An 18,703-nucleotide genomic window follows, 5' to 3' on the forward strand; every position below is an offset into this window, starting at 1 on the left:
AACAATTACAAATGCAGTGACCAAGAGGGACATGAGAAAATGTTTTAAGATTGTCCATTTCTCAGTATGACAGGTCTTGGAGTTAGTTGTCAGTTCCAACCTTGGTGTGAACAGGTTTTAGGTGTGTGAAATTAGAAAGTCATCTAAAATACGAGTGAGAATACGAGTGCTAACTTACCTTAGGAGCCTGGCTCTTTGTAGATATTCATGAAACAGAAGCTTGACTTGACAGTGATGCTGATGTTCTGCCTGAAATCTGTGGTCCGCCACCTCTGCTCATTCTGACTATCTGGTGCTGCTTGCAGGCTCCTATACAGAAAGGGGCATGCTCAGCAGGCTGGGAAGAGGGTGTTCACTTCCTTCCTTCATTAGGCTTTGAGGCTGCAGGCTCATGGGCTTGCTCTGATGCCTCTCTGAGTACTGCATGGCGGGGAGGAGGAGTGGGGAGGGACTGTCTTTCCGGTTACGGTAACTTAGCCAGTGCCTAAGGTACAGCCATCTGTTCAGCTGGATCTCAGGAGGCACATAGGAAAGGGGAGGAGAGCAGGCGGCTTGCGTGCCGCGAAGGTGGAGCCGAGGAGGCAAAGGCTTCAGCAAACTTCCACATTTCATATTGAAATTTTCGCAGGAGGTGTAACCACGCTGACTTTCTTGAATGTTAAACAGTTTGGACTGGAGAAGGAAAAAAAAAAGGCGTGGAATTAGACTAAATATCAATCTGATGTAGACTTCTGTCTTTTCATTCCTATTCAAATACAAATATACCCAAACACACACGTTTGTGCTATCGTGGCAGATACCAAGACTCGCAGGGTACGTGTTGCTTCTTCGTGGCTCTTGTCGGTTAGGACTGTGCACACATAGAAACTTCTCTGCATTTCACAATTCATAAAATTCATAGACAGCAGATCCTGGCTCTGCTTTCCCCATTTCCTGTGCAAATGGCTCCAGGGACCCTAACAGATTCTAAAAGGCAGCCGCATCGAGCTCTGAAGCTAGAGAGCAAAACACAATTGTGAATTTGCTTATCCTTTCTTGCTCTGGACATTAACCAGGGTTGGCTTTTTATCCCCAGACACACCAATATAAAGGCACAGGGGAACAAGAAGCAAATTGCCTTTGACCTCTTATTTACTAGTGCATTAAATTATTAGGCCGCTATCTCCGATTTTTGTAGATTTTAAAACCAGATTTTTTTAGATCCCCCCAGAGGTCACAGGGATATTCTGCGGCTAAGTATTTTGGATTGTATCTATGTTCAGATTGTTCTTATGTGTTTTTAAGAGAAGGCACTGCCCATATTAGAGAGCCAGTCTGTACTGTATCCATAAGAACCTATTTGGAGATGGAAGGAGGTGAAGGCAGACTCCACGCCCTCCCCTATCTCAGCTTCTCTCTCTTATGTGTATGTTCATTTCAGCATTACATTTTATTTGGTACTTTCAAGAATTTTAAATAAGCTACTCTTACAGAGATGTTCTAATGCACAAGAAAGGAATCTGTGAATGCACTATAAGGTCATCTTAGAATTTCTGCCTTTGAGTCGTAGGCAAAATTTGCAGGGGAGTAATGGATAAAGGGACCATGTTTTATCCATTACATCTTTTTAAACAGAGACACATGGCACCTGCAATATTTAAGAAACAAGTTGGCAATCCAATTAACACGTTATCAGAAGGAAGAAAGATCTTCTACAGGAGTATTCAGACTGAGCTTTCTAAAAATTATATAAATTAACTACAAATATGCTCCTATCATGAAGATTTTTATTGGATTTCTAAAATATATGTGACACCAACTCAAATTAGGAAACAAGAATATTTGATTCATGTGCACTGACTTTCCCCACTTCCTTCCAGAGGAACTTCTGCAAGGACTTATTATAATTCATGAATGGAGAAGAAAGGTGCTCACATGGATCTGCATTCAGAATTAAGAGATTCCACTGCACATGGACGCTGGGAGGTAGCTGACACTCCTGGAGCCACACTTCCCAAAAGTCTGTCTGTTGTCAGTTTATAAGATGCAAATATTCAAGTATGATGAAACAGTGCCCATGGTATAATCAAAGACCAATGAGGAGGGGGAAGGGAGCTTAAGCAGCCACCTGCAGTATTCCCTGTGACAGAGAAAGAGCAGCTGCCTGTTGGAGGCACCCACAACCACCCAGGCACCCTTCTGGAGCACATCCACGGACACCCTCACACACACAATAGCAGACATACACGCTCACACACCTCCAATGGGCTGTCAGTGATTAACAAGTCAACCCCCTTAAGTAGTGAGATTTTCTGAAAAGTTAATAGTGAACCGTGTTACAGCTCATAGGATTAGTTAATTAGACAAAGGCTCGCAGGCAAGATCTCTGTAGTCTTTTCTGCTAAAGTGATGGAACCCACTTAGGCAACTGATGAAAAAAGCAGTGTGAACCTTCTTCAAGGGAGAAAATGCGGAATGGAACGGAATAAAGCCCCAGTGTAGCAGTAACGAGCTGGCAGAGGCCTCGCTGTCCAGTGATTGCCATTTGTCAGTGGCGGAAAAGGTGGAGGCTTGGGGAAAAGATTGATAATTTTGGTTACCATCTTTCCTACTGCTTCCAGGCAATTTTAATTACTTTTTAGAAGCAGTCTCTAAACTTCATTTCCCCACACGCCTTGTTGACCTTAACTTTCAAGGACAACTGTGCTAAAAGGGCTTACCCATGGTAGGCAATAAAGGCATTTATTAAAGGATTCGTATCCAACCAGCGTAGGAAGAGGACTAATATTCTATTATTTTGAAATTATCTTTAAAAATTAATAGATTGTATAATCTGTCAAAATGTATAAATGCATTCTACTGTCAGGTACAACTAATTAGAACAAATAAAAAATTAAACATAAAAAAATTAATAGATTGCCTTATAAAAACTAAGCAGATGTTGGCAAATGCTGTTTCTTGTATTGTAACTGCTCTTTGTGAGCCTTTTTAGTGGCCACAACATTTTATTGTTTATGCTAGAAGCAACAAAGATGGAAAAAAAAAAAAAAACCTATTAGCCAACCAAGGGATTCTGACAAATGAAATAGACTAGCTATTCATCAAAGAAGTGATAGAATAATGCTAATATTTTTTAAGGTGGAGTACATATGCCCAGTGTAAAATTGAGAATTATCTTCCATAATAAGTGTTTATTTTCATGATGAATCTGGGGGCTAGGTATGCTGTGCTGGATGATATTTTTTAAATAAAATTTTTACTTTGCTATAATTGTAGAATCATTTGCAGTCAGAACAGGTAATGCTGAGCCATGCCATGTACCCTCTAATCAATTCCACTGAGAGAAACATCTAGCAAACTATAGTACATCAATACATAACCCTTTCTTCCTGGTTGTTGGGGTGTTGATAGTGCATTCCTTTATTGCAGGATTTCAAGGTCTGGGGGTGCCACAGCTTGCTTACCCAGTCACCCACTGAAAGACATCTGTGCAGTGTCCAGTTCCGGGTTGTTATTAATGAACATTCTGTTTGAACACCTCTGTAAATTCTTGGTGCAAACATACATTTTCATTTTACTTTTGCTTAGATAAATGCCCAGGAGAGTGATCATTGGGTTGTATAGTAGTTGAACATTTAGTGCTTTAAGAAATAACTGTATTTCAAAGTGGCTGCTGTTCCATTTGACATTTGGGTCACCAAAGTGTGGGTGATGGCCTTGCCACATTCTTAGCACTTAGTGTTGTCCCTTTCTTGTTCGCTTATCCATTCTGATAGGTCTGTATCATCGTGGTATTACTTTGCCTTTCCTTCATGGCTACTGACCAATGTGCTTTCATGTGTTTATTTACACTGACATATCCTATTCCTGGAATGTCACCTTGTGTCCTTTGCCAATTTTCTATCGAGATTGTTTGTGCTGTTTTTAAAGTTGAGTTTTGAGGGATATTTGCATGTTCTCAAGGTTTGTCCTTTATCAAATGTGTGGCTTGCACATATGTGCGCTCTCATCCTGTAGAATGTCTTTTCGTCATATTAACAGGGTCTTTTGCAGAGCAAAATTTTTAATTTGGAAGAGATTCGATCTATTAATTTTTCCTTTTATGCATTATGTTTTTGGTGTCACCTAGAATATTTTCCTAAAAAATTTATATGGCTTACTAAAACTTTTCTAAAACATTTGTTTCTAAGCCACTGATCCAGTTTGAATTTTTAAAATATAAAGTGTAAAACTAAATCTGGAATCTTGTGCTTTATGGATATCTGGTTGCTCAGGTACCCTTTGCTGAAAATGCTCTTCTCATTGAATTATTTCTACTCTTGTATCAAAAATCAGTTGAGCATATTTGCATGGTTCTTACTGGGTGTTCCTATTCTATTGCATTACTTTATGAATCTATCCCTTGGTCAATAACAAGTTTTGAGTACTGCTGCTTCGTAAGTCTTAAAATTTCTTCTTTTTTGTTTTTGCTATTCTACTTTTTCTGTCTTTCTGTATAAACTTTAAATAAAATTTTTTCTAGGTCTCAGAAAGATTTTACTGCTTATGATAGGAATTTCATTCATTCTACTTATCAAGTTGGGAGAACTGGTATTTAAACTGTGCACCTTCCAGTCCATAATGATATGTCCATTTATTTTGATCTTCTTTGATTTTTTTCATCAGTGTGGTGTAATTTTCAGCAACTAATTTCTGTACATGTTTTGCTAGCTTTATGTCTCATTGTTTCATCTTTGGAAAGACTGTAAATAGCATTATATTTTTATGTCCCGTGCCCATGTGTTCATTGCTAATATACTAAGATGCAATGGCTTATTGCATGTTTATTTTCTATGACTTTGGCAAACTCACTGATACTAGTTCTAGAGATTTTCTTGTAGATTCCTTGAGGTTCTTTCCTGATCTAATCATGTCATTTTTAAATGGGTGTTTTCTCTCTTTCTGATAGTTGGGCCTTTTACTTCTTGAAATTTCATACCCTAGAAATCCCACCACCATGTTGGTTAGGACTGGTGAGAGTAGCAGTCCTTGCCTTGATCCATTCTTGGGGAGAAGCATTTTTTCACCATTAATTAGAATGTCAGTTGCAGATTTTTTGTCGATACTCTTTATCAAATTGAGGAAATTCCCTATTCTCTTATTTTCCTGACAGTTTTTATCATGAATGGATGTGAATTTTTGCCAAATATCTTCTCTGCCTTGATTGATGCTATCCTGTGATTAGAATTTTTATCCTGTTAATATAATGGTTTATATTCCTTGATCTTTAAGTATTGAGCCAGGTTGTAACTCATTTTTGGTCATAGTGCATGATTCTTTTCATGTCTTACTGGATTTTGTTTGCTAATATAAGGATTTGTGCACCTATATTCATGAGAGATATTCATCTTCATTTTCCTTTTTGCCTTCCTTCCTTCCTTCCTTTCTCTACCTTTCCCAACTTTTGGCATTAGGGTTGCAGTAGCTTCATCAAATGAATCGAAAATCCTCTTTTTCAATTTTCTGCAAGAGATGCTGTAAATTGATGTTAATTCTTTCTTAAACATTTGGTAGAATTTTCCAGTGAGACCATCTGGGCCTGTGTTTATTTTTGTCTGGGTAGTATAATTACAAATTAGATATCATTAATAGCTAGAAGGTTATTCACGTGATCTATTTCACTTTGGGCAAGTTGTTACAATTAGGGTTTTTTGGAGAAGTAGTCTGTTTCATCTTAGTTTTTCAAAGTTATGTGTGTAGACCTGTTGGTATTGTCTCTGCTTATCTTGATCATGTTGTCAGGGCCTGTAGCAACATCCCTGCCTTGTCCCTGATGTTGGTAATTTGTTTCTTCTATTCTTTTTCAATCTTGCTAGAGGTTTGTCACTTTTATTGATCTTTTCAAAGGAACAACTTTGTTCATTGCTTCTATTATTTCTCTGTTTTAACTTTCATTGATTTTTGACTCTCTATGATTTTTTTTTAACTTTAGGTATATCTTTGTCTTATTACTTTTTTCCCTCATTCTTAAAACAGGACCTTGGATTATTTATTGGGAGAACTTGTTCTCAAGTTCTATGAATTTCCCTCTCATCACTGCCGGGACTGTGTCCCCACAGTTTTGATGTATCCAGTAACTTTAGTGTGTATGTTGATTTCCCTCCAGACTACTTCCTTCACCCAGAGATTGTTTAGGAAAGTGTTGTTTAGTTTCAAGTGTCTGGAGATTTTCTCCTTATCTGTTACTGATCCTATTTTGATTTCTTTATTATCAGAGAATAGACTTGGTGTGATGTCAGATAGGTTGAAATATTTTAGGATTCTTCTATGATCCAAGAAATGGTCTACGTTGATACATGTCTTATGAGTACTTCAGAAGGATGTGTATCCTGCTGTTTTTGGGAATGGAGTTCTATAAAGTTGCTTAGCCCCTGTTGATTGATAATGTAGTAGGATTCTGCTATATCCTTGCTGATTTTCCTTCTAGTTATTCCATTAATTTTTGGAACTCAGTTATGTTGAAACCTGCAGTTAATGATTGTAAAATTGATTATCTTTCCTTTCGGTTCTGCCATTTTTTTGTTTTGTTTTCAGGTATTTTGTACCTTTGTCTTTTGAATACATACATATTTAGAATTGTCATGTCTTCTTGTAGAATTGACCCCTGTGTGGCTAAAGAATGTCTCTGTCTCTAGTGATTGTCTTTCCTATGAAGTTTACTTTGTATAACAATAATGCAGGCAAGCCTTCTTTGTGGGATCAATATTCACATGATATATTTTTTCCTTAGTTTTACTTTATCTTTTATATATTTAAACACTTCATTGAGATTTAATTCTCACATATGACACATCCTTAATTTCCTTTTCAAACATGCTTACATTCTTATATTTCAAATAACTTTCTAATTGATAATGTAGGGTCAGTTCATGAGATTTAGTTCACCCTATTGATCTTTGTATTTTAATAAGTATACTGAGACCATTTACATTTAGTGTAATTATTGCTATTTTAGGGCTATGTCTTTCATTTTATTTTCTCATTTTGGTTTTTCTCTATTTTTTTTTTCTTTCTCTGTCCTCTCCTTTCCTGCTTCTTATAGAACACTGCACATTTTTTAGAACTCTATTTTGAGATCTATGGTGATTTTGAGTATACCTCTTTGTATAGTTTTTATAGCTATTACATCGTACATTTATATCTTATCACAGCCTACTGCTTTCATCATTTTATCAGCTTGAGTGAAGTATAGAAACCTTAGCTCCCTTTATGTCCTTTTACCAGCAACACTGTATAATAATTTCTTGAGCATATTCTCTATATACAATTATAACCACAACAGGATTGTAATTTTTCTTCAACCATCAGAAATCATTTTTAAAACTCAAAAGGAGAAAGTTTATTACATTTGCCCATAATTTTGATTTACATGTTCTTTTCTTCCTTTCTGATGTTTCAAGATTCCTTCTTTTATTTTGATCTTTCTATTTAGGGTGCTATTTGGCCTTGCTTTAAGATAGGTTTACTGGTGACAAAGTCTTATAGTTTTCCCTACCTGGTGTTTTCTTGATCCCCCAAAAATAATTTCACTGGATATAGGATTCTTCAATTTCAGCACTTGAAAAATATTTTGCAGCATTATTTTGGCTTCCATGGTTTCTGATGAGAAAACTGTTTTCAATCAAAATACTCTTCTATATAGATAATAGTAATTTTTTTTTCACAGCTTTTAAGACTTTTTTAGTATTCCTTTAATTTTCAGAAGTTTAACTGATTTTTTATATGAATGCCTTGGGCTTATACAGTTTGGTTTTCACTCAGCTTTTTGAATATGTACCCATTTGACTTTTATAAATTTGGAATGTACTCAGAGACTATTTTAGCATATTTTCAGCCTCTTTCTCCTCTTAGGACTCACATGAAATAAATATTAAGCATTTTATTGTCTCCCTTCAGGTTCCAATGCTTTGTTATTTCTGTCTTCTTACCTTTTAGGTTTTATTTTTTCTTTCTGTTATATTTATTATTTGGTCATTTTTTAGTTTTTCTCATTCTTTTCTCTGATCCCCTACTTTACTGTTTTTTGTTTGTTTGTTTTGGTTATTGAATGTTTCTGTTCTAAAATTTCTATTTGGGATTTCTTTATGTCTTCTATTTGTTTAATGAGCACTTCTATTTTATGAGAGTTTCTACTTTTTTTTGTTTCAATTGTGTTCTTGATTGATGGATGAAGCAATTTCCTGATGGTTGTTTTAACTATGTAAGATCATTCTAACATCTTAGTGTTGGCATATATGAATTGCCTTTCTTCATTCAGTTTAAATCTTCCTGATTCTTTGTATAACAGTGGTTTTGATTAAAACATGGACATTTGGGCTATATCATGTTATGCAATTCTGTATCTCATTTAAACTTTCCAATTTACCTGGTTTCTTCTGGCAGTGTTCTGTTGAGGGAAAGGGGACCCCTCTCTCATTACTGCCTAGTTCTCTGTTCAACCTTTATCAACCCCTGAAGTCAAGAAGCTCCCTTTTGAAAGGTGCTCACTGGAAGTAGGGATGATGGGGAGGGAAGTTCTGGCTCTTCACTGGACCTGCACTAATGCCTCCCGGTGTTAGGTATGGAAGCCTTGGTACTGCTTCTACTCAGCTTCCCACATCCACTGGTTCCACAAGGGGCAGAGGATTCTACCACAGGGAGATCTGAAAGTCCTGACCCTTCATTAGATCTCCTTCTGTGTCACTTGTTAGGGTCCTCTGGAAGTGGATGGCCAGGTTCCTATGGGAAGGAGAGCTTCATTGTTTCCTGGAAGGGATGAACATCCTGGCTCTCTTCTTGGCCTTGTCTGAAACCTCTTCCGATTGAAGTTGAAGTACCTTAATGCAGCCTTCATAACATGGAAGTATGGCTTCCCACTTGGCCTTTGCTGATGAAGGTGGAGATGGGGACAGCATTTGTTTCCATACTGTTTGACTAGAGGAGGGTGGTTGATGTCTAAATGCTTTCCTTCTTATCAGGAAGACCTTGTCATAGACCTTTGGTTAGAGGAGGATGGATTGATGGGGGTGTGTATTGTCTGTGTCTATTGATGTTTCTGGGTTGTCACCCCCTTCAGCTCCAAGTCTCTGCTATGCAAGGCAATAGAAAACTCCAGGGAACCCACCACTGCATTATTCCTTTTGTCTTCAGGTTCCTAGTTGGTTTGCTTCCTCTTTCCACTTTTAAGACTCTTCTTATTTTTGGTTCATATATAATTACCAGGATTTTTAGTTGGATGCTGTGGGAAAAATATGAAAAAGTATACCTATTCCATCCTTTTGGAAACAGAAATTTTTATATTGCCTATTTTTACTGGTAAGATAAGGCTCTAGATTATAATATAAATTCTCCTCTTTTGTCTTTTTTGATATCGATCATTAATTTTTAAAATAACAGGCAGGCAAAATACAAAATGTCTACTTGCCAACAGGCTATGAACTCTGCTTCGTTCCTTAAGAGATTAAGTTTCCCTGTCAATTTTTACCTCATTATATATAAATTTCCATCACTTATCCAGAGGTGACAGTGCTGACAAACTTAGCTAACATGAACAGAGCCAAGAAAGAGGACTTTATCAGGGAAAATCTCTGGGCAACTAACGTGGATGTCAAAATGTCCAAATACCAAAGTTCTTATTAATAGGTAATAAGCCTTTAGGCTCCTACCCTGAGCATTCCTGAGCATGGTTTTTAAAAATAAAATAAGAGCATGTGCACACATACACAGAGGTAGAAAATCAGCCTGTTATGCCAAGCACATGCAAATTAGAGGAGAGAGGATTTCAAGAGTCAGGAACATAGATAATATTTAAAAGTAAAAACTTAACAGTGAAGCAAGACAGAAGCAAATTATAAAATCAACTTATAACCCACAACTCTTAAAGAGACAGCTGTGGCTCTTTAGGGTTAGGGTTCGTGTGAACAGTCTTCTTTTAGGGAAGTTGAGGGACTTCTTTTCTCAGTGCCTAATTCATGTGCTAAGATGTATTATTGAACTATAAATAGGAGACATAGGGTCTTTTCCCTCTGTCATTTTAAGTCTATACCTACTTTCTAAGAAAAAAATTTAACAGAGGGGGAAAAATAATTTTTGAGCCTCTCGGATATTTTATAGCATATTAGAAATTTGCTACAATATGTTTTAATTTTTATGAAACCATTGTGAAGTAGATACTATAATTTTCCTGTTTTCACCATCTGAGAAGCCAAGTTAGAAGTCATTTTGACAAGGACATTACCTAGTTTGTGGTCAAGGCAAGATTAGCCTCCCATTAAGTTCTGTATGGCTGTACTTGCAAATGGCCTGTGATATGGATTCCAAAATATTGAAATCATTTGCTGGAAATTAAGGACCAGGAATTTTGGCATCTAGAATCTGGAAATCACAATAATAATATGAGGACACTTGAATTTATTGTAAGGCAGTGAAAACTTCCATTCCAGCACTATTTATGTCCTCCAACTAGGTCCCAGGGTCTTGGATGGTGCCTCTTAAAGGTATTTCTCAACTTGCTGAGTCAGGAACTCTAGATTCCAGGAAACTGCTTTTTTCCTGAGTGACCACAGCAGCAGCCCAGCTGTGGTGGGTGCTCATAGCACCTTCCTTTTCATGGCCAATTGTCAAAAATATTTTTCCACAATTCTAGGCAGTAATTGAAAAAGTGTCTTAATAGTGTAGATTAGGAGCATGCTGGAGATCCAGACGGTCACTGGTATGAAGAGACAACAGAGCAGCAACTTTGCTTCTGGTGCCTTCAGGTCAAAGCCATCCACATCAATGTGCACAGAGGCTAGCACTTTGGTATACAGAGACATTTGGTTACAAAGTGGTAAATAGCCAAGGAAGGGCAGGGGGGTTCAGAACTCCAAATCTTCTCCCCAAGTATTTCCTGACATATTGAGGAGGCAGTGAGCAACAGTAGCCTAGAGAAAAATCATTACCCTGGCGCTGGGTTGTATTTTCCATTTTAATTAAAATTTGTATTTGCCCATTCTGTCCAGGCCTTGGCCCCATGGTCCATGCTATTTTGCATGGCAAATGAAATCAATAAGAGCCTATCATTTGGAACTTGGAGGCGCCTAGGCGTTTTTGCCGTTATTTGCTGAGCAGAAGGCTAGTGTTTTCTGAGTGGTGTTTGGCATACACTTCCAGGATGAGGGTGGCATATGACAGGCTGGGGTGCTCTCTGGTTGCCAGTACATGTTAGAGAGGCTCCTCCTCATTAGCTTACCTATTGTGTTCTGGGTCCTCCTCATTTCTTCAGTGGGTATGCTAGCAGGGATGGGCAGCCTGTGCATTTCAGCTAATGACCAAGTGATTGTGCCAGTTAGACTTTTTGTGAGCAAGGTCTCTAGTTCACTTATGAAGAGGAAGAAGTGACCAGGTATGTCCAGACACAGATTTGCAAAGGAGACAAAAAGAGAGGGGGAGTTTGCTGAAGGTTCATTAAATGAATCAGAGGAAGACTCTTTGCATGTCAACAGTACCTTTTGTTACTATTCTCCAGATCCAACTAGGCAATTTAATGTTAATCAAATGGCTTGGTACCATAGCAGAGAATCACCAGCATATTTATGCCTCATGCTCAAATTTGCTGGTATACTTGTCCTTTTCTTTTTCTTTCTTTTATTTTCTTTCTTTCTTCCTTCCTTCCTTCCTTCCTTCCTTCCTTCCTTTTTTTCTTCTCTTTTTCTTTTTTCCTTCCCTCCCTTTCTTCTTTCCTTCCTTTCTCTCTCTCATTCTTTCTTTCTTTTTTATATATTGGCTTTCTTCCTGAGCCTTCTGTAGCAAAAAAAGGTGGGGGGATGTAATTAAAGAAGGATGGAATCAATTTCATTTTGAACTGCTTCATAACATGATCTTGCATTAGAGTAACAGAATTATCATGTCATTTGTACACATATAGAAAATCAAAAGATGAGTTTTCTTGCTATTACTTTTTCCTTCAAATCTATTAAATTAAACAGCAAGAAAATTAATTTACTGTATCAAGTCTTGTATTTATACTGACTGTTTAAGTAGACATTAAGCTTTTGCGAGAGTTAGTACCAAGCTGACCAATTTTGCCTGTGCAAACTTGAGTCGGACAGAAGGCAGCATTCCTTGTAGTCACAGTCTTGGGTTTTTTCCTTTGATATTTTTAGGTGGGAAAGTGAAAGGTGCCAAGACTCAGACCTGACTTGGCTGAAAGCGTCAGTGTTCTGGAATAATGGATGTGAAGGACCGGCGACACCGCTCTCTGACCAGAGGACGGTGTGGCAAAGAGTGTCGCTACACAAGCTCTTCCCTGGACAGCGAGGACTGCCGTGTGCCCACACAGAAGTCCTACAGCTCCAGTGAGACTCTGAAGGCCTATGACCACGACAGCAGGATGCACTACGGAAACCGAGTCACCGACCTCGTTCACCGGGAGTCCGATGAGTTTCCTAGACAAGGTAGGTAGCGCTGCCCTGCTGATGGCGCCAGGCCTTCTCAGCCCTTGAAGGGCCCTGTAGTGGGCAGATGGCGGAGGCTGATGGGAACGGGGCAAGGGTCGCTGGCAAGCACCCGGCCGGTGCCCGCTTAGTTCGGTAGAGCAGTTCGCTTTCCCACGTCCAACTCCCACGGGGACTACAGAGGTGCGTCTTTTGTCCTGCATATTCAACACCTTATTAAGTCCGTGGTTGCTTTAAGAGACCTGCTATGGTAGGTTTTGGCAGATGTCACGTACAGCAGGTCCTTGGCTCCATCACAGATACTCCTGAGATGATACAGAGTCTCTGCCTGGGGAATAGGAGCCGATCTATGGTTTTTAGACTCTCTTCTTGGAATCCCACTTGCAACCCTCCAGAGCTCAAGTTGCTACCACTCCATGAATTGGCCTTTTGAATTAAATTCTCTTTGAATAAATGTTGTGTGTCAGTTAAAAGACATCTGAACGACTCCTGTATAAAAGTGTATAATTTCTGCCCCCACCAGAGTGTGGTGTTAACCGTGAGTTTTTTACTTTTATGTTTCAGAGCACAAGTAGCACATATATGTTATTATTTCCCATGATATAATTTTTTCCTCCTGCTTTCACCCAGCCTTAATTGTATTATAGCACTTCGATATCTTTGGTATGAATACTGATCTCCCAGGTGCTAATAATCAGCTTTTCCTTGGTGTCTATTATCCATGAGGAATTCTGTTATCACTTGTCCAGGGTCATGCAAATGTACTGGCATGAAGACTGAAGCAAACCAGGGCTAGGGGCAGAGGGAAGGAGTCACTCGCTGCTCCATGTCTTGCATTTGGTGTCCCAGCTTCTCCGTGTGTGCAGTTTATATAATTCACATCACAAAATTACAAGGGAATCCTCAAAATGCAGGGGATGCATGGGGTAGGGTCAGCCTGCCAGCAAGATGGTTCTCAGCCCCGTTCTGCTAGGTTATTGCATCATTCATTTTATACCTTTGACTTTTTTTTTTTAATTTCCTGTTCTGCATCCTTGACAATCAATGTTGCAATGAGTTTGATTCCTAATGAGATGTCTTGGCTCAGAATCACATATCCTGGTTTCTTAGCTTCCTTAAATTCTTAAATTACTTTTGCTTTACTTTATTCCATAGAAAACATACATATGCATATTATTAATTAGCATTATGCCCAAGATTTATAAATCTAGAGTCCAGATATTGTTCCAAAAACATGTTCTCATATCCTCCCATTTTATCCTGGCTCCTGCCTTTGTATTTAACATAATATTTTTAAAAAAATCAACAGAGAAACAGGGAAATTATGTTTTCATTGCCATTGTGGACCCTTCAGGGAACAATTTTTATTTAATCTTTACTCTGATTTTCTGAGTTACCTTCATGAAAATGAAACACATACTGATCCCTCTGCAGTAGAAAAGAGGGACAGGGGCTGCTTGAAAATTGCTCTGGATCGAATGCATTTGATCTGCAAGTCACTTCAATACATACTTCATTAAGTTCTCACCTGACCCCAAGTAGTAGGTAGTGGGAATTGAGGAAAATAATGAAGAATCCTGGTTTAATTAATGAGGAGAGTGCTTGCATTCCAATATGCAGAAATTAGGACACCTGTCGGCTCTTTCCAAGAGCATCACCCAGAGGAAACTCCAGTATTTTGAAAGGTGATGCGCATCCAATGTGGTGGAAAGCTTTTCATCTTCTGCTGTAGCTTCGGTGTTGTTTGTGGTGTTGCTGCCTGTATTTTTGTTTCTGTCCTGAAATGTATACTTTTCCTCCAAGGTCTCATTAAAAGTGCATTCTGACTTCTGGATCATCGAGCTGGAGATTCCAGATTATTGTTGAGTGGTGGCTAGGCCCATCATCTTTCCCCTTATTAATATTTACACAAAACAAAACCAAGTGCTGGGATTTTATTTTCAAATATACCTTTCTTCTTCCTATTTAATCTTGTTCTCCTCCATTGATAATAATGGAGGCTGCTTGGCCATATCAAACTCATAGCTTTGCAATTAACAATTCACACATGCCGCGTGTTGTTATTGAGCCCATATTTGTTTGTGTAATGTGTTTGCATGAATTAAAAACTGTGCAGTCCAAAAGTAGAAATGAAAAGGCATCGGAAAGTATTTGCATATGCAAGTGCAATTCCTTCTGAAGACATCTATGAATTTATGCATGAAAATGTAGTCAGAGTCTGAGTGGATCTACTTTGATGGGCTCTAAAATTGAACTCTGCAGGAAGTAAATAAGCACATATTTAAGGAGGGGAGGAACAGGAGATACAATCTGGCAAACAGCACATGTGACTTGAAATCGAGCCACTACACAGAGGGTTAAAATAAATTTTACACTCAGTAATAACAATAATTTTTTAAATGTCATGCATTTCCCATTTTATTTTCTTATTCATGAAATCAAAGAGCAGGATCATCTCAGCACTTATTAGCCTGGAGTTACATTAGCAAGGATCATAGCAGGATCATCTCCTGCAGTATTCTTATTTAAAACCCAAGACACTGATCATAAAACAAACACGCTTCTCACATACAAGCAAGTTTGGCAAACACAGTTGGCTGACTCTCCAGATGCTCAGAGTGGAAAAGAATTGCCAGCCTGCAAAAGTGACATGGGGTCCAGAGTCAGACCTTGTCCAACTCCCCAGTGGCCTGCTGAGGTATCTAACCAGAGAGCTGCTGCAGCCCAGCAGGAGGAAGGCTCACGGAAGCGTCCATTTAATTGTGCCAGCTTCGTTTGCTTGCAACACAGAATCCTTCTCTGCCTTCTTCTACCCTGGCCTCTTCTCCTAGGTAGAGACTATGCAAATTACCTGTCTGGCCTCTATTATGCTGGATACTCCTGGTGTGAAGGGAGAGAATTGCTGACCCTAGGTCTGTGGCCGCTGGAGTAATTAGTAATTAGTAAATGACTAATCCTGCCCTGAATAGTATCCTAGTGGTCCCAGAGTTAATGCGCCTGACAAAAGTGAACAGCAGTCTGATACCTGGTCAGACAGAGCCCCCGTCCAACCTGTGAAATAGATGCCACTTTGAATAATGAAGGTAGGTTGAGCTCCACAGCAGATTGTACAGCTTGTTCTTTTGGACCCTGAAGTTAGTGTGAGGAGCGACGTGATATCCATGGTGTAGGTGCCTAACGTTAGACATGAATTCTGCTTTCGCATATTTGTGTAACTGTGTGTACTCCATTTACACAGTTTTTAGTTTTATCAAGCACGGACAATAATGATAATAACAACAGAATCCTAATATTCGTTGAGTACTTTCTTAGTGTCAATGCCAATCTAAGTGCTTTGCTTATGTGAATTCAGTTCACGCTCCCAGTGACATCCTGACCAGGGATGTTGTCATCATTTCCCATTTTTTCGGATTAGGAGACTGAGATGTATGTGTGTGTGATTAGATAAATCATCCAGGGCCTAAAACATAGGAGGAGGTGCAGAGTGGTTTCCCACCTAGGGAGTTGAAGTCGAGAGCTGTGCTTTACACCATTGTGCTTGATCACATTCCAAATGAGAGGGAAAACAAACCCAAACCCAATCAGGACACCCTCAGTCAAAGGCTTAGGAGGTTCTCTGAAGCTCAACACTCAAGCGTTGTAAGAATCAACAGCTTTAAATCTCTCTCAGTAATGCAGGGATTGTAGTCTCTAACACTGAGCCTATCATGGGCAATACCACCAATCCCCAGTCATGCTGAATTTTATTCTTGCTAGCATCCATTCCCCTTCATTTCCACAGCCAACCCAGACTCCCTAGACCTCTCTGCCAACCACACTCTAGGAAAAAGTTCCTAGGGTAGGAATGAGTGCCGGGTTGTCCCTCTTAGAGTGATAACCTTTTTGCACAATCTCTCAGCCTGGAACACTGACCAAGAAAGGTGTTGCTATCTAAATGATATTGCTCAGGTAAGCAGAACCAGTCGGTTTCTGTGCCAGCTGAAGCCCAGTGGGCCAGAGAGTTCAGCCAGGCTTCTCATTCCTCAGAAAGCCCTTCTTTCCAGTTAGTAGTTCAAGTCTCTTGAGAGCGGGCCGAGATTGAATTCTTTCTCTGAACCTCGGACTGTCTGTTTGGGTCAAGGTTGAGGAAAGAATTGGGAGAAGATTGGATTTTTCAAAGTATGCTTGCATCGTTTCTCTCAGTCAATTCTGGCAAAGCAATACATTTCACCAACTCTTCGATGCACTTTTAAAAAATATGTAAACACACCCACATATTTTAGAATCAGTTTAGTTAGGACACTTCATAAATTAATCCTTGCTTCTAGGACCTTTAAAATAATTTGGATAAAATGAATTTTACTCTGTGTAATTCAGTATAGTATAAATTTTTAACCCATGTTTTTAAAGTTGTTTTTAGTTGTAGATGGACACAATAACTTTATTTTATTTATTTATTTTCCTGTGGTGGTGAGGATCGAACTCAGTGCCTCACATGTGCTAGACAAGCACTCTACCACTAGGCCACACCCAGCCTCTTAACCCTTGCTAATAAATTGAAAACTCATGAACCACTGGTAATCTGGATATATTGACCATATCAGTTCAATTAATGTATATGATAATTGTTGAAGCATTTTGAAAACCTATAAACATTTCTTTCTATAACTACCTCAAAATAGTTACATTTTTCCTATCCCAAAGCCATGGTTATAATGGTTCTATTTTTGAAAACTCTAGTACTACAAAGAACCACTTTTAGGTTTTAGTGAAGTTGATGATGCTGGTTAATATTTGGAAGGGTGAAATGTACCTTGAGAAGATTGCCTTCAATTTATTTTCTTTACCTCATAAAAGGACTTCTTTTCATCTTTGGTGGTCTTGTTGCTTAAAAAAAAAAAAAAAAAAATTTAGAAAAGGAGACTCTGTAACCTCTCCGTGCTCTGTGATCTGTAATCTTCTTGCGGGCTAACTTAAGTCCTCATTCCTTCATCTAGAAGGCATATGGTAGAAGAGTTTAAAATGCAGACCCCGGAGGTAAGCTGCTGTAAGCTCTCAGGGTCACCTGGACCAAATGTTAGAACATGACTAAGTTTCATTTTGTTCCCATCTCCTATTATTGGGTTCACGTCTTTCCATTATGCGTTTATCATGCTGTGAGCCTTGTCTTTCTTCTTGTAAGTCATGAATACAAACTAGGGCTGTTTTTTTGTGATAATTGTCATTTTAATCCTATTGCCAGCAAGAGTAGGGATCTCCTACTCTCCAGCACAGGAATAGCTCCTGATATTCTGTGCAACAGAAATCTGTTTTCCCCTTGGATTGGATTCCCATGAATTGAACAGTTTCTGACATCTTCCATCCCGGAATTGTGCTTCTGGTTGTTGATGGAGTACGGCTGACTCCCTGTACACCATACCTTTTGCTTTCAAAGAGGAACATAACTCACACATTATTTCCCTATTTTTAGAAGGGAATGAAAGATACCATCTAGCAACTGTCAGCTGATGCCAACACACTGGGTGAGAGTTGCTAGTCAGAAAATTTTATGAGTTAAAAAAAAAAAAGGTTGGAAGAAATGCTCTAAGGTAGTGTCATTGGATACAGACATTTTTCAGAGATGTGAATTTCATGGCAGGTAAATAAATATATATTTTAGGAATGAGTTTAATTAAGAGAGGATTTAATCCATATAATCCCTGGATGAAAATTAATCTATTCTCATCATTCTATGTGTGGAGATTTGGAGACCACACCACTTTGAGAGTCAATCTTATCTGTATTTTCCGTGTTGAGATTTATTATCCTTCTAGGAATATATTTTTCAACAGCTTTAGCCAGTAGGCAAAAGTCTTCCTAGTTGTCCAGTTGTTAATCTTTAAATAATTATCTACTGTCATTTCTGCATTCAATGTCGAGTCTAACTTTTTTTTAACTTATCTTCCATTTCCTGCTCCTTTTCAATGATAATCCTCCAGAGTTTCTCCCTAATCCTCTCCTCTACTTTCTTTAGAATAGTTTTATTCTCATGACTCCAGTGGTCACTGTTTCTACCCTTCAAGGTCCCTTCAGATACAAATGATAGAAAAAGATCATATTTGGACGAACATTTCTAGAGAATCTAGCCATACACCGAGCCTCATGTTTACCACCTCTTCTTGCTGTGCCTTTGCTTGGCTTCGCTCTTCAGAGAGATCCTGTCTGAAGATGTTGTTGGTACCCAACTCCCCTTTCTCTTCCCTTGGGAACATTCTTGGAAAGAGACCACCCCACCTCCCCTCGTCACCCCCATC

This window comes from Sciurus carolinensis, chromosome 6, assembly GCF_902686445.1.
Source record: "Sciurus carolinensis chromosome 6, mSciCar1.2, whole genome shotgun sequence".
NCBI lineage: Eukaryota > Metazoa > Chordata > Mammalia > Rodentia > Sciuridae > Sciurus > Sciurus carolinensis.